A 26064-nucleotide genomic window follows, 5' to 3' on the forward strand; every position below is an offset into this window, starting at 1 on the left:
TTACTAACAGGATGTAATGGAGAGGAGGGAAGAAAATTAGATTTACTCACTGTTTAACGTATAATATACAGTATGTCACTGATGTGAAAATGAATGAAATCATCTGCAAATAGGGTGTTTTTCAAATGTTTAAACAGATGTAGTTACAAAAAAAGTCATTTTGCTTAATCACTGAGTGGTTACCTTTGTTGTTTGACAGTACTGAAGTACACCTTGAAAAGAAATGTATGGCTCCCTTCGCTGCACAAAAATGCAGCTGTTTAATTTTCATTTCCCAGCTTTCTTCAGCTGGGGCCCCACCAAAAACTGAAACAGTTGTGTGTGTGTGCGTGTGTGTGTGTGTGTGTGTGTGTGTGTGGGGGTGTTACTTGGGGGTACTTGTTTAAGGCTGTCGCAGAATGAAACATGGGTGTTTAAAAGGAAAGTGTTGTGACACACAATACCACATTGAGTAAGCCACAATGTGTGTGTGTGTGTATGTGTGTGTCTAATGACATAGGACGGCCACTGTCTGTCTGTTTGCCCTCCCACTATTTCCTATGAACTTGTCTGTGCTCGCAGGACAAAAGGCTTGTTTAGTGGCTCTGTCTGCCGGCCTGCGGAGCAGCGGATGCTTTGTCTGCATAGGTTTTGTGGGAGAGAGAGAGAAAGAGAGAGAGAGAGAGAGAGAGAGAGAGAGAGAGAGAGAGAGAGAGAGAGACCAGGTTCAGTCTGCTGATGACTGTATGTGTGCAGAAACATATTTATGTGTGGTATGTATCCTTGTAAATATAAAACAAAATGACCATATGCACACGTGTAAATGTGTGTGCTCGCTCAAGATGTTAAGCCTTAAGAGTGAGGATATTTTTGCAAAGTGGAGGACATTTCGGTTGGTTTTCACTTCTTTAAAATGCAGTTTGTAGGTTAAGATTTTGTTTTAGGGTTAAGTTTAGAGTTATGTTTAGGTTAAGGTTAGTGTAAAGGTTGAAGTTAGGCATGTAGTTGTGATTGTTAAGGTTAAGTTTAGGAGTTTGGGAATGTACAGTATAATGTGATTGAGGGTCCTCATAAGTATAGATGTGTCTATTTGTGAGTATCCCTCAAGCATGTCTGCCTAGATGAGTTTGCATGTTTTTTCCACTATTATTACTTTCTCTGTCTCTGTGCACTTTTGGTAGTGTATTACTTTATGCCTGTATGACTGTATGCGTGTGTGTGTAAGTTTCAGTGTCTGTGGGTGTGGAGATGAGACAAGCTGTCAGACTGTTAAGCACTGTGAGGAGTCAGGGGAGGATTGGGTCTGTTCTCAGATGCTTCCCTCTGTGACCTCGGACCATCATAAATCTCCTAATTCCCCCATTCCAGTGTCAAACTGAACGGCGCTCTCATGTGCTGGAAATTCCCCCTGTTCCTGACTGCTAGAGAACTAATTCTACAGTAGCTCCACAAGCAAAGCTTGTCCTCTGTAGTGCTGTAGTTACAATCTGACAGAAGTATAAATCTGTGACCTTCACTGGCCACTATCGGTGAACAATGGGACTAGCAAAAACATTGATAGAACTTCATCTTTTGTCTACTATCTTCCCCTTGTGCTGTGGTAGATGGAACAAACAGATCAAAAATAGAAAAGAGTAGGTGCGCTAGAAAAAAGTCTACAGAAAGCCACATAACAATTCAAAATACTGCATCAGTCTGAAATATTCTAGTTGCAATTTGTCATGCCACAATGGCTCAGTTCAAGGCAACCTTCTGGTCCAATCAGAAACCTATAGTATTAAAAAAAAGAAGGAAAAACAAGTTGTCAAGTGTTATCTTGTGCACTCATGAAAACATAACTGATGATAAAGTATATGTGATAAGGTTTTATCAGCTTAAATTGAATAACATATGGGGGCATTTTCATGTTGTACTGCAGCAGTGGCTGCTGGCCAGCGGACAGCAGTTAGCAGCAGCAATTGCATATATTAGCAGCAGTAACAATTAACTGTATTTAGCTGGGTGTTCAAATAGACCACATTGTAATGTGAATGGTTGTGTTTTTGTGTGTGGAAATGTTGAATAACCCCAACATCACCCTGCATTATGTTCTTTGTTTGCTATGGAAGAGTCAAATGCTACTTATGGTCCTTGTAATGGGGCATAGTAAGACTGACATCTCTCACAACAATGATCTGGAGGCATCCACCTGGGGTTCATCCCAGACAACTGTAAAGGCTCCCTGGTAGCAGGGCATTTATGATGATCAGTTTAAAAAAAAGAAAGAATGTAACAACAGAGTCAGGAAATGAAGAAAAAAAGGAGAGAAGGGCCACTGGATTGAGAATGACATCCCAGCGATCATGTTTCAACAAGATTTGCTGCTTTAATATAAACTTAATTAATTCCAGTGTAAGAGGAGTTACACTTGGTAACATGTGGTATTAATGGGGCAACTTCAAAACCCATATACCTGTTAACAGTGATCACTATCACTGCTCCATATATGCTTTATTTGGTATGGGATTTGATCAGATGTACTCTATCCTGTGGCCCCTTGAGCCCCTGGCAGCCAGGGTCTTCCACTCATGCTTCTGCTGCATGTATTAGTCCAATTCATAGGGACTTGTGTGGAGATTTACTGCTCACTTCATCTTGAAAGCTTTTTTATTGTTGTAACGTTAACCCGGAACATACTAAGTCCCGATGCGGGTGTATATCACATACGGGAGCCTTGCCTGTGAATTCAAACCCTGTGGTTTCTAATATGCAAACACATATGAGGAATGGCAGACACATACCATTAAATGCACAAACCCACACAAATACACACACACAAGCACACATACTTACATATCCCAGCTGCCCTTGTGGCGAGATACCACAGCTTCCTCAGGTCTGCAGGATTAAAGCGAAGGATTAATAAACATGTTACTTTGTAGTTGGAGGATTAACCCTCTTTCTTCCCCCATTAATGGCACACACACTCCCAAAAACACCAATACATACTAATTGCGAGTGAATTACCCATGCACACATACAACTACAATTAAATACCAAAACAGGGGCATTGAAAGTGAAATGCCAAGCCACCCCAATGCATACTTATACCTTTCTTCAGTTCTGGCCTGAGGCTTCACATCTCCTGAGCTTCAGAGGAATGTGCAGTGTAATGGCGTTGTAGGAGAGCTGAAGAAGGTGTACTGGAGGCTGGATGAGGTGCCAGAAGGAGGGAGGCAAGGGGAGTCGTCTCTGAGTATTTCTTCTAAACAGTCCCAGTCTTGACAGCTCTCTCTTCCTGAGGCCCAGGTAGTGGCTACTATAGCATTGCCTCAGAAAGACATTTTTTTGGTTGAAAGGGCTCCAAGGGTGAATAAATTTAACAAAGGACTTCATACGGTGGAATTTAAAGTGCCTGTGAATCGGGGTGAGGGATTGGGTGTGAAGGGTGGGGTGTGGGTAGAGCAGCATAAATGGAGCAAGCCCTTTGGGGCGGCTGTCTCCTCGAAGCTGATCCCACTGAGTTTAATCCTTGACATCACGTGAGCAAAATCCCACCGCTGCCGCTACTGTCTCCTCCAGACGGCCTGTGGACGTGGGTTTTATCAGCCCAAGGATGGATGTGGGGCACGTCAGTGAGTTCCTGCCTCCGTGCTTGCACTGCGTTTTCTTAGAATTGGATATAGGGCATGTAATGGGCAGATGAGGTCAGGAACATAGGTTTCATTTTAACTTTTAGAGGGAAGATGCTGTTTCAAGTTGTAAACCACACCTTACATACATTCACAAGTGCTTTTCACAGCAGTATTCAAGGATACAGTACAGAATCTCTTACTTTTACTTGCTTATTTAAATAATTATAATAAATAGATGTTTAGGAAAAAACAATGAGGGGTTACTTAAATTGGAATAGTACTTTGGTGACAATGTAAAGTTATAAAAACAAACTAAGGTGTTTTTGACCTGAAAAATACAAATTGGTGTTAAGGGCTACTCAGCCATCTCCCACACTGAATATTTTATTTTCTCTTCAACCTTTGGTTCTGGATTGAATTATGATATTTTTAAGTATTTTATTGGGCATTCATTAGCCTTAATTAGACAGGAGACAGTAGAAAGTGACAGGAAACGTGGGAGGAAAGATGGCATGCTACACTGGTACTCAGCTGAACTCAAACCAGGGATGTTGTGATTACATAGTTTGCGTGCTGAACCCCTAGGCCACCAGGTTGCCTTGGCCCTCTGGTTTAAGGGTCCTTTAAACCATAGCTGTCCCATGCAAGACTAAGGGTCCCTTAAACCAAAGCAGTCCCATGCAAAACTAACCATCAAAGCAGAAAAGATTAACGATCGAGTTAATGACTTACATGGACAAACAGTGGCCTGTTTCATTGCTCCACTCCCACACAGGTGCACTCACCCACACACCAGGTGCACTGATCTCATCTGCACTAGACAGTGCAATTTAACAAATCCATATTATAGTTAATCCATTACATGTCAAAACATCTGTCACTGTGTGGCAATCCAGGATACACATCAAAACATCTGTCACAAAGGTCACTGTGAGCGGAACCATTCACAAAAGAAAAGAGTCATTCTGCTTTTTAGGTTAGTTTGCTGGACAGTTTGTAATTTCAGTGAGATTTTTATTTGACAAAATGCAGGTGAAACTACTGAAACCACAGCTGAGCCCAAACTAAATCTATAGATGAAACAATGAAAACATGCTGAAAATATTCTAAAGAGAATTTGGTTCAGTTTGTCCTTAACATACAACCAGAGACAAGACAAACACACAAAAGTGGGACAAGAACAGCCAGAGATATAGAAAATTGCATGTACAACTGACAATGTATGAAACTGGGTTATGAACAATACATTTTGAAATTGGAGAATTAGAGTAAGAACTCAATATACTCAAGGGGGGAAAAGGGGTTTAAATTTTTATGCATGTGTGTAGTTTCACTGTGTACATGTTCTTGGTGGTTATTGAGCAAACAGTGGTGGCAAATTAAAAGCTAATATCAGTAATGTTTAATATATGTATAATTACAACATGCATTTCTATGGTGGAGTATCATAAAGCACAATTACTGACTCTAATGATTAGAGACATTCTCTATAATCTATTTGAAAAAAAAAAAGATGTCCCTGGACTTTTTTGGTCACACTAGTCCTGGTTGAACACGGCAGTGAAGTGAGTATACTACCGCATACTGTAAGCCCAGTCGTATCACACGTATCTAGCTGGCTCATTTTCCAGGTTTTGCAATGACAGATTCAGATAAACAGCAGGTTTCCACACAATACTCGACAACAACTCTGCTATCTTTCCTGCAGGTCAAACATTTTGATTTGTCCCTCACTATTGGTGAAGACAACATGTAGAAAGTTACAAATTTCAGATTTATTAATGCTGTTGAAAGTGACAGAAAGTCTCAAAGTCTCAAAAAGATCTAGACAAAGTGATTAATCATAACTCATACACTAGCTTTGTGAAATTAACAAATGGAAAGTTCATTAGGTTTTCTTACTAAACTTAAAAAGCTAGAAAAGACAATTGAAAATTCAAGAGACCTTGGTGTCTCTTGGTGTCAAGCAGCAACTTCCTGACCTTTACCCTGACAGTGACAGCTTTGACCCAAAGCTTAACCACATTCATTTTGTCAAGTGACTTACCAGTCTGCAATCGTCCTTCTCATGTCAAGCATTGCTGACATGTCACACACTCTTGCTGGGAGACACTCATCTGCTTGTCAGAGGAGGCCATACAGCTCTTTAGTTGCATCAAATAGCTCGTTCAGCACAGTTTAGCAGCAAAGGACAACAACTGACCGTATCGGCAAAATCCATATCACAATTTCCTTGACATCCCATGGCAGGCGGTGTTTCATCACAGTGACAGCTCCTTTGGCTGGATGTGAAGATAGTGTTATTGCAGTCTGAATAGGAAACTTAAAAGGGCTGGTTCTTGTGTCTGTCATGAAGAATGGTTAATGTTACACTTTCATCATGCATGTCATTTTGAACACTGATGGATAGTGTGATTCAGTTCATCATCATTATCTTTCTAGTGAGCTAGAATGTGTAGAACTTAGGAGCTTGAGGGCCATTTATAATTCACCTTGAGATGAACACAATGACAGACGGGTAGCGGTACACCTTGGTGATATTAGCGTCCATTGTCGCACGTGGCTTAATGGCTACTTGAACAGGATATTGACCCAAGCAAAGCATGCCTGCCTGGCTTTATGATTCTTATCAGAATGAATGAAGCTGTGGATCCAGCTGAGAGTGATACTTTAGCCATCCATTCATAGTCATTCATCACTGAGGCGGGAAGTGAGATTCCTATATCCATTACGCGAAGATAGATTCACAGTTCCCTTGTGGCCATTTAAGTGAGCAAGAACGTCCAGATGAGGTCAACTCTCCTGAAATATCCTTGAACCTACTTTGAAATCTCAAAGGTTGTTAACAGGAAGTTGTGGCCTTGTCTTTTGAAAAAACATACTATAATTTTGATACAGATAAATTTTGATACAGATAAATTTAATGGCAGATTTTGGAATCAAAAGCAATGCGCTCTGGGTAAAAAATGCTAATTCCAGTTTGTAAGGTCACAGAATACCAGATTGTTATTTAATTTTATCTTCACAAAGACACAACATCACTAAGTCATTAAATTGCACTATAATGGACTGTAAGATTGTTTTCTGCAAAAGTGTTTTGTCTGTTTTTGTGATCAATAGCTGCGTGCCATGGCAGTCTTTTTTGCTTTCTAATCACCAAAGCAAGACTCGATTTGTAGCTGCCTCCTCCTCAAAGAGGTGAAGTGCTGGGCACTAAATTGCATGATGCACTTTTTCTCAGCCAAGAAAGGGCTGCCACATTCAAGGATGTTTGCCGACCATCTCAATTAATGCTTTTGAAACGCCATCTCTCATTAAGCTGTGAGAGCAGGGGCAACTCAGCAGCCAAAAGAGAGTATTGAGCTTTGGGTCTCAAAGGAAAGGGTTGCTGCAACACCAGACACAGCATCTGCTATTGATTCAATTACTTCCATGAATAAATAGATTTCTCTGGGTTATGGAATGGGGCCAGCCTGGAATATTTAATGACTTTATGACTACAGTTTGAAGTTCTGTATTTTTTAGAATTTCATATTACTTCTGTTTGCAGAGGTGTAGAATTTCATCTGACGACTTATCAAAAGGTTCAAAATAATGGGGATGTGGTTGTGTCTTTGATCGCGTTGAACAGCTTGTCAGGAAAAGAAAACCTTGGAGGGAAAGTACTGGTTCAATATTATTTGTTGTCATCCCTGCATAAATATATGTGCTTGGTCCAAGCATTTTCAAATCTTCTGCTTAAAATCCTGGATGAACATAATAGAACAGAAGTTAATATTTAGGATAAATGCTCTTCTTTGTCTTGAAACACATCAGGCATTTCTCAGCGTCTATCATTGTAATAACGAGTGAAAGTGACATTCCATTCTACTGTGTGTCAGTCCATCATTGAGAAAACAATAGCCGAATTGTGGGTTCATTACACTTAATGGTGAATTACTCTCTCTCATGTCTTTGTTAGTTAGGAGCATCCCAATTTGGGTTCCTGCAGAGCGACTGAGAGCCCACTGATGTGACATATATTTCACTGTGGGGGAGGAGGCCGTCTGAAAATAATCCGGTTAGAGAGAGAATGCTCATGACAAAAGGAGGAAGAACTGCAAAAGCATTGAGCTCTGGCACATCCATGGTGATGTGTACGTTCATCTTTGATGTTAGCATCTCTTAGAATGCAAAGAAATGGATTTAGGTCACGGTGAGTGATTTAGCCGGTTGGAGAACCTGTCTCCTCTTTTATTTCTGCTTTCTGGGCTTTTTGATTTTTCAACTGTGTAGAGGACTTACCAGATACTCTGCATTTTGATTGCTACTCTATTAGCCTAAACTGACAACGATGGCTCAGGCTTTGATAAGTAAAAAAATCAATCAATCAATCAATCAATCAGTCTAAAGGAAATGTAGAGATGAGTGCTCTTAGAAAAGTGTCTCTTTTAAACTGCTCCACTGTGATTCCCCACCTCACCCTTTGCAACTCACTTGCCTTTTTAAAAATTTGGCCAATGTGCCTGCCAGTTTGTATGTCTATGTTTGTGTTTGTGTGTGTGTGTGTGTGTGTTTTTGACAGCCATTTTCTCAGCCGCTTCCTTGCCTCTGATTCTCTGTTGGCATGGTGAGCGAGCAGCAGGAAGCCTTCACTCCAATTTGCCATTGTTTGTCATCACTTGCCCCTGTGACACACACACACACACACACACGCACACACACACACAAACACACACACACAGACACCATCATCTACTTTCTAAGGCATGCCGACACTGGCAACCCTGTAACTGCAGTTTTGGCCTCCTTTATGCTCCCAAAAGCTCTGTAGTGCCATCTGTGATTTAAACATAAGGGACGGTTTAAGTCAAATTTTACATTGTTTTCTGCAGCTGTTACCTTTGTAAAAGTGGGTAAAGAACTTGCATTACTTTGACTGCATGTTGGAAGGACAATAAAGGTGGACTAAGGTGTCATGCGCTGAAATTTTTAAGGTTGCATTGTCAAATTACACTGGTTAATTAAATCTAAAAATCAGACAGCCTTCAACATTTTGGCAAATGAAATTACAGACGTTTAAAGTCCCCCCCCCAAAAGACACATATTTTCTCACTTATCCCTTGTGGTATGCAGATAGTTTGGGTTTTATTTTCCCAGGTTTTGAGCTATCTGCATCTGAGTTTCTGAGTTTCTGCCTCCACCCCAGTACAGTAGAGGTGAGTGGATTTCAGTTTGTGCTTCTCAAACCACTGAGAAGCACAAGCTGGAAAGAGAGGTTGCAGATAAAATTTATTAATGGAAATTTTGAATGCTGTAAGCACCACCAATGAAATTGCTTTCACTTTTTTATTGTACTGGAAGCAGGAATCAGAGAGAGAAGATGGATAATAACAATCTACAAACCATAAACTATCTGCATTTTTGTAATTTGGGTGAATCAACCCCATAATAAATAGGATATACTCGATACAGGATGCAGAAGTTCTGATTGTTCCCTCTGCTAACATAGTTTTGACTGTTTAAAATAAGCTGTGCTTTTATGTCCCAGAGCACAGTGGTTAAATAATGAGTATGATTTGATCAACCCCTCGGCTCTGTATGTAATTGGGCATTTGAAGGTTGTAGGGATCTTACATTTGACGACAGTAATTAAGGACAAAGACAAAGGTCTCATTAAGCAAATTACCTTGTTGCAGAGAAGTCGGGGTTAAAAGCCTTCTCTGGCTGAGCTGTCGTTCCTCTTCATCATCAAGATCATCAGACCACTGGCAGAGGTCTCGGCATCTGATTTCATTACACATTTATTCCATTCTTTTGTTCATTTGCACTTCATTTTACAAGCATCTGCTCTAGTTCAAACACTCAGATTTATGCATCAGACCAAAGCATCTTTGTCTTCTTGAAATCTTTTGAGCATATGAAATTCATATATGTGCTTTATCCTCCATGTTAGGGGAAGAGTTTCAGATTTCTCTCATTTTGTTCCACTAAGTTTATCAACAATAAGACACCCTAACTGGTCATAAATCCAACCCAGGCACCCCATAGTGTAGATTCATTTTGTTGATGGATGATAGTCAAGAGGACTCAGGAGGGAAGTTGGAAGTGGATTCTATCTATTATTTTGGGCCCTGTGTCCTGGCTGGTCGCTGGCATGGTCAGTTGGTGCTCCTGCCTGTTGAGGAGGCTGAGCCAGAACCCTGGAATGGACAGTAAGTGTGTTGACGTGAGGGCTCGATGCCATCTGGGCACATGGATTGATGAGATGACGGCGATAACTCTCTGTACAGTTCAGATGGACAGGAAGATGTCCCTAGTCCCTGCTGTGGTGGCGGCACCAAACCCCAGTGCTAAAGATGAATGGTTTCCAGTTCTATGCACCATCACCCCTGGTTTCCTACATGTAGACCAGAAAGTGGGAAAACAGAGCTGATTTTCATTATGATTCTAGTGGCTACTTTCACATACACAAAGCAACCTGGCTATTGGCCATAAACTCATTATAGTCTAATTCAGATTTAATTTCCTGCCATCCAGGTCCAATATTACCACCTGCCAAGTGCCAAATGCTGGTAAAATTTGCTTTTGGTGGATAAATCAGTGAGGTTCCACTGTCACATTGGTCTGTAAGTTGACAACACTGGAATGCCTTGGTGATATACAGAGAATACAAAAAAAACTTGTGAAAGTGATTTTAGCTCTGAAATAACACTGCTGCAAAGCTTCAATTACATTAAATGCCAATTGGCACCACTTGTCAGCTAAACAATGACAATGTGCACTTTAAAATATTAAGAAAAAGTCAAACATGCAGTCAGATAAACTCACGACAAGTTGAAACTAACAAAGATAGAGATGATGAACATACTGTATGTCGTATATGGGGTCTGATAAATATTGCCAACGGACATGATGACCCATGTTAGTACTAGTGTTGCAATTTAGCTATTTCAAATTTAAAGTCCTTTTTCAGTTTTTACACAATTCCATCAATCACATTGAACCTAAATAAATTCTGTTGCTTTTTCTCATGTTAGAAACTCAACATTTTCTCTATAAGGGGGTGAAACCACTTAGAAAAAGTACAAAAACTGACAAAAACATACATTGAAAATGTCCCTCCTTGAACCGCCACCTTAACGTGGTGGAGGGGTTTGAGTACCCGAATGACCCTGGGAGCTATGTTGCCTGGGGCTGTATGCCCCTGGTAGGGTCACCCATGGCAAACAGGTCCAGGGTGACGGGTCAGACCAAGAGCGGTTCAGAAGACCCTTATGGATTATTTAAAATCAAGGCCAGTTACGTCGCCCGGATTGGCGCTACCGGGGCCCCACCCTGGAGCCAGGCCTGGGGTGGGTGCCCGACGGCGAGCGCCTGGTGGCTGGGCCTTTCCCCACGGGGCCCGGCCGGGCACAGCCCGAAGGAGCGACATGGGGCCGTCCTCCCGTGGACCCACCACCCGCAGGAGGATCCGTAAGGGGCCGGTGCAGAGAGATCTGGGCGGCAGTCGAAGGCAGGGGCTTCGGCGACCAGATCTCCGGACACAGAAACTGGCTCTAGGGACATGGAATGTCACTTCGCTGGGGAAGGAGCCTGAGCTTGTGCGGGAGGTTGAGCGTTACCGGCTAGATATAGTCGGCCTCGCCTCCACGCACAGCCTGGGCTCTGGAACCCGTCTCCTCGAGAGGGGCTGGACGCTCCATTTCTCTGGCGTTGCCGGCGGGGAGAGGCGGCGGGCTGGTGTGGGCCTGCTCATAGCCCCACAGCTCAGCCGTCACGTGTTGGAGTTTACCCCAGTGAACGAGAGGGTCGCGTCCCTCCGCCTCCGGGTGGGGGACAGGTCTCTCACTGTTGTGGCGGCCTACGGGCCGAACAGCAGTGCAGAGTACCAGGCCTTCTTGGAGTCCCTGGGAGGGGTACTAGACAGTGCACCACCGGGGACTCCGTTGTTCTACTGGGGGACTTCAACGCCCACGTGGGCAACGACAGTGACACCTGGAGAGGGGTAATCGGAAGGAACGGCCCCCCTGATCTGAACCCGAGCGGTGTTCAGTTGTTGGACTTCTGTGCTAGTTACAGTTTGTCCATAACTAACACCATGTTCAAGCACAAGGGTGTCCATCAGTGCACGTGGCACCAGGACACCCTAGGCGGAGGTCGATGATCGACTTTGTTGTCGTATCATCTGACCTCGGCGCGTGTCTTGGACACTCGGGTGAAGAGAGGGGCGGAGCTGTCAACCGATCACCACCTGGTGGTGAGTTGGATCCGCTGGCGGGGAGGAAGCCGGACAGACTTGGCAGGCCCAAGCGTGTCGTGAGGGTCTGCTGGGAACGTCTGGCGGAGCCCTCTGTCAGCAGGGTCTACAACTCACACCTCCGGGAGAGCTTCTCCCAGATCCCGGGAGGTTGGGGACATTGAGTCCGAGTGGACCATGTTTTCCACCTCCATTGTCGATCTGGGCGGCTCGTAGCTGTGGTCGCAAGGTTTCTGGTGCCTGTCGCGCGGCAATCCCGAACACGGTGGTGGGCGCCGGAAGTAAGGGATGCCGTCAGGCTGAAGAAGGAGTCCTATCGGGCCTTGTTGGCTCGTGGGACTCCCGAGGCAGCTGACAGGTACCGGCAGGCTAAGCGTGCTGCAGCCCGTGCGGTCACAGAGGCAAAAACTCAGGACTGGGAGAGGTTCGAGAGGCCATGGAGGAGGACTATCGGTCGGCCTCAAAGAAATTCTGGCAAACCGTCCGACGGCTCAGGAGGGGGAAGCAGTGCTTCACCAACACCTTGTACGGTGCGGGTGGAGAGCTGTTGACCTCGACTGGGGATGTTGTCGGACGGTGGAAGGAATACTTTGAGGATCTCCTCAATCCCGCTGTCACGTCTTCCGAAGAGGAAGCGGAGGCTGGGGACCCGGAGGCGGACTCATCCATCACCCTGGCCGAAGTCACTGAGGTTGTTGGCAAGCTCCTTGGTGGCAAGGCTTCGGGGTGGATGAGATCCGTCCTGAGTATCTTAAGTCTCTGGATGTTGTGGGACTGTCTTGGCTGACATGTCTCTGCAACATCGCGTGGCGGTCTGGGACAGTGCCTCTGGACTGGCAGACCGGGGTGGTGGTCCCTCTGTATAAGAAGGGGACCGGAGGGTGTGTTCCAATCACAGAGGATCACACTTCTCAGCCTCCCGGTAAGGTCTATTCCAGGGTACTGGAGAGGAGAATTCGTCCGATAGTCGAACCTCGGATTCAGGAGGAGCAGAGTGGTTTTCGTCCCGGTCGTGGAACACTGGACCAGCTCTATACTCTCCATCGGGTGCTCGAGGGTTCATGGGAGTTTGCCCAACCAGTCCACATGTGCTTTGTGGATCTGGAGAAGGCATTCGACCGTGTGCCCCGGGCGCTTTGTGGGGAGTGCTCTGGGAGTATGGGGTCCGGGGCCCTTTGCTAAGGGCTGTCCGGTCCCTGTATAACCGGAGCAGGAGCTGTGTTCGCATTGCCGGCAGTAAGTCAGACCTGTTCCCGGTGCATGTTGGACTCCGCCAGGGCTGCCCTTTGTCACCGGTTCTGTTCATAATTTATATGGACAGAATTTCTAGGCGCAGTCAGGGGCCGGAGGGTGTCCGGTTTGGGAACCACAGGATCTCATCTCTGCTGTTTGCAGATGATGTCGTTCTGATGGCTTCTTCAAACCAGGACCTGCAGCATGCACTGGGACGGTTTGCAGCCGAGTGTGAAGCAGCTGGGATGAGAATCAGCTCTTCCAAATCTGAGGCCATGGTTCTTGACCGGAAAAAGGTGGTTTGCTCTCTTCGCGTGGGTGGGAGTCCTTGCCCCATGTGGAGGAGTTTAAGTATCTCGGGGTCTTGTTCACGAGTGAGGGACGGATGGAGCGTGAGATTGACAGGCGGATCGGTGCAGCGTCTGCAGTGATGCGGGCGCTGTATCGGACCGTTGTGGTAAAGAAGGAGCTGAGTCGAAAGACAAGGCTCTCGATTTACCGGTCAATCTACGCTCCTGCCCTCACCTATGGTCATGAGCTTTGGGTAGTGACCGAAAGGACAAGATCGCGGATACAAGCGGCCGAAATGGGCTTCCTCCGCCGAGTGGCTGGGCGCTCCCTTAGAGATAGGGTGAGGAGCTCAGTCACACGGGGAGCTCGAGTAGAGCCGCTGCTCCTCCACGTCGAGAGGAGCCAGCTGAGGTGGCTAGGGCATCTGATCCGGATGCCTCCTGGACGCCTCCCTCGGGAGGTGTTCTGGGCATGTCCCACCGGGGGCGGCCCGGGAAGACCCAGGACACGCTGGAGGGACTATGTCTCTCGGCTGGCCTGGGAACGCCTCGGGATCCCCCCGGAGGAGCTGGAGGAAGTGTCTGGGGCAAAGGAAGTCTGGGAGTCCCTGCTTAGACTGCTGCCCCCGCGACCCGGCCCCGGATAAGCGGAAGAAGATGGATGGATGGATGGATGGATGGACAAAAACTGACAAAAACATACATTGAAAATGAATGCATTTTAAGTTAAACCTGGACTGTATATCTGTAGTAAAATCTGTAATTAGGTATCCCAGTTACTGCCAATACACCAGCTAAAAGAAATTCCATTCCATCTGTGGTTTCTTGCCTGCAGTTAAATGTGTTCAGCAGTGGGACAAAAAAACAAAAAAAACAATACAAAGATGAGCACGTTTTCTACCATACTGGTTACAGGTTACAGGGGAAAACATGTATGATGAAGTGGTCATACTAATAAATAAATACTGCACACAACCATTGTTTTTGTATACACTAAAATAGTCCTATGATGTGGTGTAGGTGTGTTGTGTAGGTTGTGAAATCCGAAACAGGAGTATTAGGTGCACCCGTATCATTAAGCCAGGAATCTTAACTATGTTTCTCTGCTTAACCAAGTTATTCTAACCAAGTTATACTGTTCAACCCAACCCTGGTTACTTGAATGATAGCGTAAAAGTAGAATTATTTGTGTATATATAGTATTTAGTCAGTGAATAATGCTTTAGCTCAGCTTGGGATATAGGAGCAGTTAGCAATGTGGGATATCAGGCAGTTCACTACTGCTCCTGCAACAAAAAAGCACCCTCTCCTTACTCAACAGAGTCCCATTTAAGAGCTGCCGATTACATCTCTGAACGTACCAGTTACAATTAGATGTGTGTTACTGATTAGCTAGTGACAAGTGGTTAATGTAACTTCATACTAGATGCACCCCTTAACGTTCCCTATGGGACACATTAATCGGTTATGATATGTTCACCTAAATGCCCTTTAAAACACCTCTAAACTCTCCACATCCACTGTACTACAAAGGAGATTCTTACTTTGGATAATTACTTGCAGAAGATGTAGTCTCAGAAGAGTTGAATTCAGCACACTGTAATTAGCTTGGCCTTCAGTTTTGCTTGTCTGAAAAATGTATTTTTGCTCTTGACTTAGATATCTGAGTGCTGCTAAATGTGTGTGTGTACGTCCCAAAAAAAAACAAAAACTAATGAAAAATAATCTGGGGACATTTTCAAAGGGCTGTCAAAAAAGTTAATCGTGTTTATTAATCAATTCCCAGCTTGGAAACAAAAGGTTCAAGAAAGTATTAATTGTAAGGACATGTGTATGTGCCAATAATTCTGAGTTTTTTTTTATACAAAGTAGAGACACTAATTTTGCACAGACAAAAGATTGGTCATTCACACTACTCTTATATTTCTTCTCACAAATCTAATTTATTGCCATCTCTTTTCAGTATAATTTGTCTAAACACTTGAATTCACAACAATTCAACCAGTGTTACCATTTATGGTAAAAAAAATCAAGAGACCACACCCCTGCTACACCCACACCGGTGTTTTCAATATTTGGACTGTTCAGATCTCACCTCAGGACTGTGTGGGCGTGTACAAACTGTGCTTAAATCTCCTTAACTTTCCTGTTGCATCATTTAAGGTGCGAATATACTGGATTCCACATGGTAAAATGTACTGGTGTGGTGTTGGCAAAAAGCAGGTGAGACAGTAAATAATGTGGGCTGGGTGGTAAACATAAACTGCAGGATCTAGCATGGCAAGCAAGCTAACAATAGAATAACAGAAGTTGTCAATTATAAGGCGTCTACTACACTTTACTGTCTTTAACCTCTATTAGTGTCTTCTCACTCACTACAACCAAGCAGTATCCCTGCTTCCTGGCTTCTTGTATAATATAATATAAATTCACTATGCAGTTATAAAACAAGAATATAAACAAACATTCATAGAAATGAATGGAAAATCTGGCCTGACTGCACCTTAAGCAGAGGTCTAATCAGACAGATTAATTGAATCTGTGTGAACATTTAGAAAACATCCCTTGGTTGATTCACACTTGCTGTGAATTTTAGATGGTGTGAAGGCTGTGGATGTACCAAAGTCAGAAGTAGTTTCCCAAAGCAAAGTAAAAGGGTTCGCTTATGAGCAAACAAAGAGTGTGTTTACAGCTAGCATTTTAAGCATGGCTGAATGATGAGGGGCAGAATCAACTGCAACCTCAGAGACGACCCTGAGGGTAAAAAAAGACAGACAGACCAGCAGCTAAAGCAGATTATCTGGGGTAAATAGAAGAGGAATAGACAATAATAGCTGCCATGTTCACTATAAAAGGAATGCCAATGCGGCACACAAATTGACCAGGGTCGGCAGGCCTGCTAATCACTCTCATTGTTCGTGCAAGATACACACTTTCGTTTTTATTCTTTTCTCAAAATACCCCTTGGTAACTCTATTGTCACAGGAACTGTCAGGGTGCTACCTTGACCCACTCTGCCTTTATGTGTAATTCTGATGATCTATGAATTTAACCTTCTTAAAGTGTTGCATCCATTTTATATTGCTCTGCATAAGCATGTCAGCTAAATTCTTGTAATGTAAATGAGATGAAAAAGTTGCAAAAAATAATCTGCATCACACTCCCCTAGAACCTGTGCTTGTACCCATTATTCATATGCTCAAAACATTACAGATCTGGGATGCTAATGTAGTCCCATAGCCTCTGCCCAGTGTTTGAGCCTTCACACTCATACTTTGTCGGGGCCTTGATTAAATTTGTTGCCCCAGCCATCCGCCTGCTGGCTGCCAGATGACTGTGAATATGAATGAGACTCTAACATTGAATCTTGCGAGGTTCTGTCCTTGCTTTTCCTTTCTTGTTGGCTCATTATCCTGGTTGGCTTCCTCCTTAACTTCTTTTCACTCTACTGTCTCTCTCTCCCCCCAACATGTCAGCACTGACTTCCACACAGCGAGGGAATACACAGCAGCACACATACAAACATGCTGATAGACCAAACCACAGAGGTAGTGCCTTTCCCCTTTTCCTATATAATTTTGAATAAATAGATGAGACAAACTGGAAAATATCACTGACTTTCACAGACTATTGACTATATTGATTCTCTTTTCATCCTCAACTATTATAACCTGCATTTGGCATCTTTGCACACCAATTGCTCCAAACAACAGTGGGAGTTATTGAAAAATGTAAACTTCAGTACATGAAATGTGATCACAGCACCCTCATAAGTATCAGTCCAGGCAGCCTGTAACATAAGGGACAACAGAAGCAAAATATCCTATGTTGGTGAGTCCAGCTATCTTTTGGATGAAGAACTTGCTTCTTAGCACTCTTAGGTTCTGATGTATCGCTCTCTAGGTGAAGAATTAGATGCATGGGACACTCTTTTCAGTTGTAGAGCCAGTTTATGATTTAGGCTGGTAAGACAGCCACATTATTTTTAAAATCAAATAGTGCAACTAATCTCAGTCTTAAGGACAGCCGTAAACTCTAACTTTTAACTTAAGGCAGACATACACAAGACTGTTCTATTGATTTCTGGTGGCAAATGTACTATATGAGCATTTTGATGGTGTTTTATACTGCACATCCTATCATAATCAATCACAGTGTGGCTTTTTTTCTGTTTAATACATTTAAGTTTCTGAAGGTCCGTCCTTTGTTTAGCCACAATGTCTATTGCCCACCTAGTTCTTCCTCTATTAACTCAAAGCAAACTGCTGTTGCCACAAACACTGTTTCCTTTGCAACAGAGGATTTGTGTGGGGACCTACCAGCCTTTCCTTGTCAGTGGGGTCTCTGTCAGTATTGACAGGCTGTGGTCCTGGACTGACTACAGACAGACAAACTCAGGGAGGGGAGGAGACGTCTGGCTCTGCCAAGCGCCATGGCTGGACAGCCCTCCAAGGTCCTGGGGTGTGAGAAAGTCCTGTGTGGCATCCCTGGAAACAAATCCAATATACAGTAGCCATCTAAGTGACTCTATTCTGAATTCATCATGTTGGCAGTTTGTCTAGTCTAAATAACAAAAGTTAAACAAACACAAGAAGGTCTTGTGTAAATTCTCCAAACTGAATAAATGTGTGCACTGATGATTTGATTTATTAAGTGACTTGCATTAGCAAGGAATAGGCAGTAATTGATAAGAAAGCAATTGTGACTTTAAGCACTTTAAATGTTCATCAACACTTACACTAAAAATATGACTATGCTCATGCAGCTGATTTGTGCAACTTCAAAAACAAACATTAAACCCTTTTTAAACCTGTCAGAGCATGATTTTTACTCCTTGCCCACACGTGATGTACATAGTACTTTCTTCTCTCATGGTTAACAGTGGGTTATGTTATTTTTTTTGTGACCCAGTGATATTTTAATATGATAAACTGTTCTGAGGTTAAGATTTACATATAGCACAACATATAACATGTGCAAATTTAATAGCATGTGTATTTATAGCAACATAATACAGGCTTCATCTGATTTGTTCATCATAATAAATTATAGACAAGTAACCTGTTTTAAGCCTTTCAGTGTGTGGTAGAATCTGTCCATTATTCCATCCTGGAGTTTAGACCTGGCATGTGCACTACTGTAGCATGCACAGCTATTCTGACCTTTTGGAGGATGTCTGAAATCATTACATTGATTATTTGTCAATAAATGTCAACCATTTTGACTATTTCAAGGTGACTCTAGTCTCAGATAAAATTATGAGGTTAATTATATTATGTGTTAGGAAAATGCTTACCAGACATTTGGCTAGAGCAAGAAAAGAGGACCATTATTAATGTGATGCAGGTCCGGGTGAGATACCAGTCATAAAATGGACAGCACCACATAGTGGGTATATAATGGATGAATAGGTAGAAGGTCAAAAGACAAGTCAGCCACATATTACTTTCAACCTAGTCCTCATATTCTATTGTATTTGTTAAAAGGCCATGTAGGCTTCCCATGGCTCAGTGTCACACATGCTATAACTGTTAGCGAAACTACAGGAGTTACCTCCTGCTCCAAGAGGCCTCCAGGGATCAGGTCTTACTCTGCCCACATAGAAAGAGGGAACACCATAAACCTAAAAGGATAACAAATGAGACAACATAGGCAAAGATTTATGAAGTGCTGAAACACTCGCTACCATACTGTTTCTCCACAAAACACCCACCATGCTGGATGGAGAAATGAAAAATAGCAGGATGCTCTAGAAAGTGAGAGATAGAGAAAATGGAGAGAGAAAGATGGCCTGCCAGAAGAAGAAAAAATATTCCCTTGTAGTCTTGCCTGTAAAGGGAAAAAAAGAAGACAAGAGTTGGGGAAAGGAAACCGCCTTCCCTTAAACTCCCAAGCACTGTTTCCCGCTCATCAGTATCCAGCTATTACCAAAGTCAAAGTGCTTTCATGGGTCATTATGAGCCAGACATGTTGTCAGTGCCCTCAAGAGTCTTTGCTATTCGAGCTCTTCCAATTTACTTCAAAATGTATTGCTCAGGAAAAGGCAAACATATACTTAATACAGATTGGAATGTCCCCCTATTCAATACTTCCCAGACCTGATTGGAAATTGTGTATCAGCTCTCTGGTTTTGAATTTGGGATTTTTTTTTTCCGGCAAACTCCTGTCTACCACCACAACTTTCCTGTTTCTGGATATGCCGTGTATTTATTCTGATGTAAAATTGGATAGCAGGTGTTCTCTTATCTCAAAGAAAATCCAGCCAGATACAAAGACACAGTTTAGGCCTGCATACCCACAGCTTTTCATCATCTCTTAATTGGGCCATCTGCAGTCAAGACAGGCTGGACTCGCTTGAGCAACTTGCCTCATTGGGTTGTATCACTCCCGATGCCCTCTGCAGTCTTGAAATGACCCCTGTGTTTGGCACATGAATTTCCATTTTTCTGACCCAAATGCCTTTTCTGACTGGATCACTTTTGGAAGTCACAAAAGAGATCCATAAAACAATGGTTCTGATCAGACTACAGGCTTTAGGCAAGGATATGACAACATAAAACTACTTTGGTCTAATTTTGTGTTACTGCGGTTCTGGCTCTGAGTGCACATATGAGCTGTCAGTGACTGATTTCAATGAAGCTCCACTGAAAGATACCTGCAGGCATCCAGATGTGGCTACAGTAACTGTCTGCACAAAGATGGTTTAGTGTAGAAATGAAAACAATGACCTATCCAAAAAAGACTACTTCAGTATTGTTCTAGATACAAAGATAGGCATAATATTTGGACAAAAATGTGATCATTTTCACATACTAGTTGACCCTTCTCTTAGACCAGTAGAGTGCAGATTAACAACAGAAAAATTCTGGTTTCTGTCTTGAAAACAGCCAAAGCCCTGTTAATGTAAACAGTTAATCCAAAACATGAAAGTGAAGAGCATTATTTATCCCTGACCTGAAAAAAGAGAACTTGATTCACAGCAAAGCTACTGAAATTTGTACAATTAGAAAAATGTCTAAAATTCATCTGACTTTGACAGGTGATTCTTTCCTCAAAAACAAAACTTTGTTACAAAAATGATTTAACATAAACACTAGTTGTGTTAATAATCAACAATGTATTTTACTTCCTTGCCAACAATAATCTTGCAACAGCAGAATTATCTGTTATAATATCTTATCTCATTTGACAATGTAAGGTAGACACGATTGGTCAAGTTGATTGTATAGAAGTTGTGACGCTATATCCTGTTCTCTCTAACAGGACATTGCCTCTGCTTGGTCAGAGTGGCATACATTTTGAAATTTCATGCACGCTTACTTTCGTTTGTAGTTTGAAATATGTTCTATGTTAATTAGCGGCATTAATGTGTGCTTCTACATCTCTGATCATCCGTCTTGTCAGTGTGGGCTGCAGAGACACTTTTTTTCTTCTCAGAGATAGCTCTCAGATGTAGTGCTTTGATTTGTTCAGTTTTATCAAGCACTTGAGAGACTGACCTTGCAGTAAAAGCAAACTCCCCCAAAGGACACAGTCTGGTCGGAAGCTCTTGCCTCTTGCCAGCCTGTTCCCCGTTCGACTATATGGCTGCATTGGCAGCCAGATCGTCTTTACAGCTCCAGCCATTTTCCCATGCTGAGTCCTTTTGGTCTTGGGGAGTCTCCCAGTTTATCTTTATCGATATCAAGGGTGGCTCCCTGCTCTGATCAATTTTCGCAGGAGCGCTTGATGCTAAAAGGAATCAATGGAGGTGCAAAGAGCCCTGTGTCTCTCGCTCTCGCTGATTCTCTCTGCCTCACTCATTTCCTCGTGGCACAGTGAAGCTGAGCCTGATCTCCATTCGGGCTGCCCTCCTAATTGCCTCATTTGAGAAAATGGAGCAATCGGGCCTATTTTCCTTGCTACTCCACCATTGATGATTCAGACAGGGTCCATGGAGCAATGCAAAACTGGGATCTCTATCGTCATTCTGTTTTCCTCCATTCACCAGTGTCCATGGTCCTTCAGATTGACTGTGTGATTCAAAATCCAATTTCTGCATGATGGGAAATATACGCATTTACGGGGATAATTAGCCATTCCAGTAATTAACGCCAATCACTATTGCAGCCAAATAGTATTAAATGAGCTAAATGAGCATGGAAATAAATGTTAAGTACACCTTTTCGTTTTTGGCCTTAGCATAATATGGGACCCTTTTAAGCTGAGATGGTGCAGTGAAACTATTTGACCCAACAGTTTTGAATGTTTGATTGATTATGTGTGCATGGTCCATGCAGATCTCTGCATGTTCTATCTGTGGTAAAATCCTTTAAAACCTGACCCTAGCATGAATTCAGCATTGTCCACAGGCCAGGGAAGTGGATGCTGGGATAAAGATCTGAGGGGCCAGGGGGATGCACAAAGTGCCAGCATGAAGAGAATTTGATACTGAATCCAGAGCTGCTGCACAGTAGAGGAAATATAGGGGGCTTAGGGACCTGACAGAGACATAATTCAATATAGCCTCAGGAAAAGATGGAAGGTGAAAAAAATACACACACATGCACACACACACACACACACACACACACACACACAAGGTGCAGCTACACACTACTCCAAGGGGCCAGTACCATTGAGCAAGACTTACGAGTATTCACAATTGGTTATCAGGGTGAAGCTGTACACTGCAGGATCCAAATTGTTGCAGTCAATGAAAAGCTGTCCAGTAGAGCTACACTCCTCTTCCTGCAGTGACAATAAGCCTCACGTCAAAGAACATGACTGATCGTTTTCACAGGCGCCTCTAAGGTTACCTTGGCGATAAAGGGCGTGATGAGCGAGCATACTCACCACTATCAGAGTTGTTGCTCCGGCAGAGTAAAGCCAGTACAGTTTTGCCCAATCCCTCTGCAGACCAGATGGATCTACAGTGCAGGAAAAATCTGGTTGAAGGAGAACAGAGCTGCTTGTCTGGCAGGGTCCAGCAACAGACTGTGTTGATGATAGGAAAACATCCAAGAGATAAAATGTGCATTGTTTACATGTCAAGCTGCCAGTAGAAGCAAATGCATAGGGTTAACACAAACTCTAATGAACACATTGATCACACTGTGCCAATCATAACTCGTGCAAAGTTTGTAGTTTCAAAGTTATAGCAGGCATTAAAGTACTAAAGTAGCAGCACTACACCAGCAATCAATCAATTATTGTTGTTGTGGTCAACTTACCACTTGAACCTCATATCTAGGAAATGTATAAAGAAGCTCAGTTGCATCACAAGTTTCCTAGCAACCAGAGGTGTGTCATCATATAGGCACAGGCATAAAACAAATGGTCTGGAAAGGAATATCCACATTAAAACACTGATGTGTGTGTGTGTGTGTGTGTGTGTGTGTGTGTGTGTGTGTGTGTCATGTTATGAGTAAAAGTTCATGGTCTGATATGGTATGTTAGACATGTTCTCAGGGTAAAAAAAAATTCCAATGATGATGCCTATGATTTGCTACTGCCAATGATTTTGATGCATATATTATGAGATATCTTTAAATAAGAAGATTATTAATATTCATTTAGACATATTTCTTATTTAGACAGAGACATGCTTTCAACACAAATATTTTTCTTTTCAACCAGTGTTGTGACAGGCCAACATAGACTTCTGCACACTTGCCAGTTCCCCTGATGTGACGGGTGAGAGGGGAGGATGGGGCACCAGTCAATCTCTCCTTCAATGGTACATTGGGCCCTTGCAGTGTTCATTGGCACTTAAAAGTACAGGCCTGACCTTTCAACTGTGCTCTAATTACATTCATGTCCTGGGGTAGGCAGCAACCACAAAACAACCCTTCGTCTTTTATGAACTCACCACTGGGACATTGTCCCAGCCGCCCGTCACCTGGAATCTTGGCTGCCCCCAGTGATCCCCTCCTGCCGATCCCCCAGTATGTGAACGGAGCTGGCCCAGTTCAGCAATGCCACGGTTCTTTCTGCTAAGGCATCTGGCTCCTTTCACACGTCAGCCATATTGGCTCAAAATGGGGCATCCTTTTTTGGAGGTTAGTGGGTGTCGGGGAGGTGAGCAGAGTGGGTTGGGAGGTAGTCAGCAGCCAACCTGTGTCAGGCCCCATCAGCTCAGCATGGGAATCTAAAAAGGCAGCCGACATCTTTCATGGCCAGCGGGCTTTGGAGAATCCAGGCTGGGATTTCTGCCCAGCCAAAGGCTTCCTGCTCCCGAAACGCTTCACTGCACTCACTTTCTTTTCTAATCTAAAGGGGCCTATGTGGTAGTAGGGTTATTGGGGAGAGAACAACTCCAGAGGAGTAGATGATCTGAAGCTGAATTGATTGACACTGAGGTTTTTGGTGATGAGCTGTAATACAATTTTGTAGTTTTAGCCTTGACTTTATGTGTTCAGATGTGGTCAGCATAAAATTACACCTGTGCTTTATCAGCTATTAGCTTTCTATACATGATTTATAAAGCTCTGCACCATTATCACTCAAAACAATGAGCGGATCACAGTTCCCCACCGCAACAAGTGTTGTTTCTAATTAGTGACATCTAAATAAGTGATTCTGTCGTTAGGGAGAGTTATGGCCAGCCGTTTCGGTTCACTTCATTTCATTGAAATGCTGGTGGCAGCGTGCTCCATCTCATAGTGTTATTTTTTTTATGTCTGTCAAGAAGCTGTGATCCGTGAAACTGGCAGCGATGGGTCTACACTGAGGAGTCGCACGGAGCCAACACAGATGGACTCTTCTATGAAAAGGTCAGATGGAGAAAAATGAGTGGAAGATTTCTTACAGTTTAATCAAATGAGTAAAAATTGGATTCTAGCAGTCTTGTGCACGTAATAGATACTCCACAAGGTGTCGTCAAAGCTGGTGAAAAGAAGGTAAGAGATGAGGAATGATGAGGCAGAGGGAGAGAGACCGAGAGATGAAGATAATAGGGAAAGGGGAAAGAAGAAGAGAGTGGGAATTAATGTCAAAGGAGAGGGTGGAACTGCCAAATAATCCTAGCAAACATTTTGAAGTTGTGCAAAGGTTATGATGTCCTACACCAACAACAAAAACTTTTGTAAAAATTGACATTTGAGACAAGGTTGGCAATCATCCATACCTGTTACACACTGTGTTTTCTGAAACAAGGGCTTACATTTTAAAAAAAAAATTGTGTGTCATAATATTGTTTTTTGAATTTTTTGACTTCACCATTATTTCCTTAAATGCTTTCAGGATGTGGGCATCACGTGTTTGCTCTCTACTGCAACCATATTAACCATATAACTACCACCTGTACCATCCTTTAATTTTATCATTGTTACAGATATCCTATCAATCACACATTGTATTAAATATGACTTAGATCCCTTGTTGGCTCTTAACAAAAGAAATGTAATACATGGTAGCCACAGGACATGAAATACAGCCCGTGTCTCTCTTTCATGTTACATCCCTCTGCTTTTCTTTGGTGAGAGAGTATATCACATTTTGGTGTGTGATATGAGACTCTGCTTAGAGGCCTCAATATTATTTTAAAATGTATTTTAATAGTACCCCGTGGATCTCAGACTCAGTCCCTATAGATGTGGAAAGAGGGAGAATCAGATCATTTAGGAGGACGGCCCAAATGGAAACAAGGTTTATTGAATGGAGCAAAGAAAATGTCTGAATGTATTGTATCAGCTGTTGCTGCAGTTGAAGGCTGTAATGGGTGCTTACTGAGAACCAAACGTGCTAATCTCTGCCTCAGAGTCCTTTTTATAAATGCATTCATCTTTTTTTTATGGTAAGAAGAGAAAAAACTAAGTAATAGAGGCAGTGAATACTGTCTATGGGCTTAAATGATATATAAGCACTGTACAGTATTCAGTTTTAACTGTTATTTATCTAAGAAGGAATTAAAGTGTGTGCGTACATAGTTTGAGTCGTGGTGCTTTTCCAAAGTTTGAAGCAGCCTCAGTTAATGGGAAGAAAAGTCTGTTAATTAAGACCCCTTTATGAAAACGCAATGAATATTAATAGAGAAGAGAAGCCATTTAAATCTGTGTTACCCCGAGTTTCCTTGCAGACACTCCCATAGTAAATTGCACCCGTTCATTATGTTATTTTCCCTATCAGGCGTTTCACTTGGGGAATCTCGACACATTGTTGTGGTGTTACGGGAAAGAATGAAAATAGATTCTGGCTTAATTAATCAGAGACCTCTTAATTACTTGACTTTATGGGGTTCCAACGAAACCCGGTAAACACAAGGGAAACATCAAAATCTACTCACTTGCAGCTCTCTTAATGGAACAATTATGCCATAATCTCATTCATCACTAAATAGTCACTATACATCAAGGTTTCTAAGACCTATTTGAGTAGTTGTAATAGATTCTTAAATTAAAGCATTGTTTACTAAAAAATTAAGAACTAAGAAAAGAGAAACTTTTGAAGTCATCAACTACATTACTACAATACCTACTACAATGTCTGAAAGAAAATACAGACACTTGTACCACAAGTGTGTTCAGTTATGTTCCAGTTTCTTTCCTTACCTCCTTTAATCATTTCCAAAAAAAAAAAAAATTCTAAATCACCTAGCACATTTTGATCAGGACTTACCTTGATAATTCTATACAAATCAAGCACTTGATAAGGCCAGCCATTTTGTATGAATGTGTCTGTGTGTGTGTGTGTGTGTGTGTGTGTGTGTGTTTGGTGGGTTGGTTGGTTT

The 26064-nt window shown here is 42.7% G+C and overlaps 1 long non-coding RNA gene across 1 annotated transcript; it reads right to left on the reverse strand.

Moving 5' to 3' along the window:
* Positions 1 to 9315: 9315 nt before the first annotated feature.
* Positions 9316 to 22396, reverse strand: LOC122877703. The gene is made up of 4 exons (XR_006378307.1): positions 22191 to 22396; positions 18909 to 18978; positions 17675 to 17842; positions 9316 to 9972 (listed from the first exon to the last, which is right to left on the reverse strand). It is a non-coding gene; the product is annotated as an uncharacterized LOC122877703 (long non-coding RNA).
* Between the last annotated feature and the right edge of the window lie 3668 nt (positions 22397 to 26064).

This window comes from Siniperca chuatsi, linkage group LG6, assembly GCF_020085105.1.
Source record: "Siniperca chuatsi isolate FFG_IHB_CAS linkage group LG6, ASM2008510v1, whole genome shotgun sequence".
NCBI lineage: Eukaryota > Metazoa > Chordata > Actinopteri > Centrarchiformes > Sinipercidae > Siniperca > Siniperca chuatsi.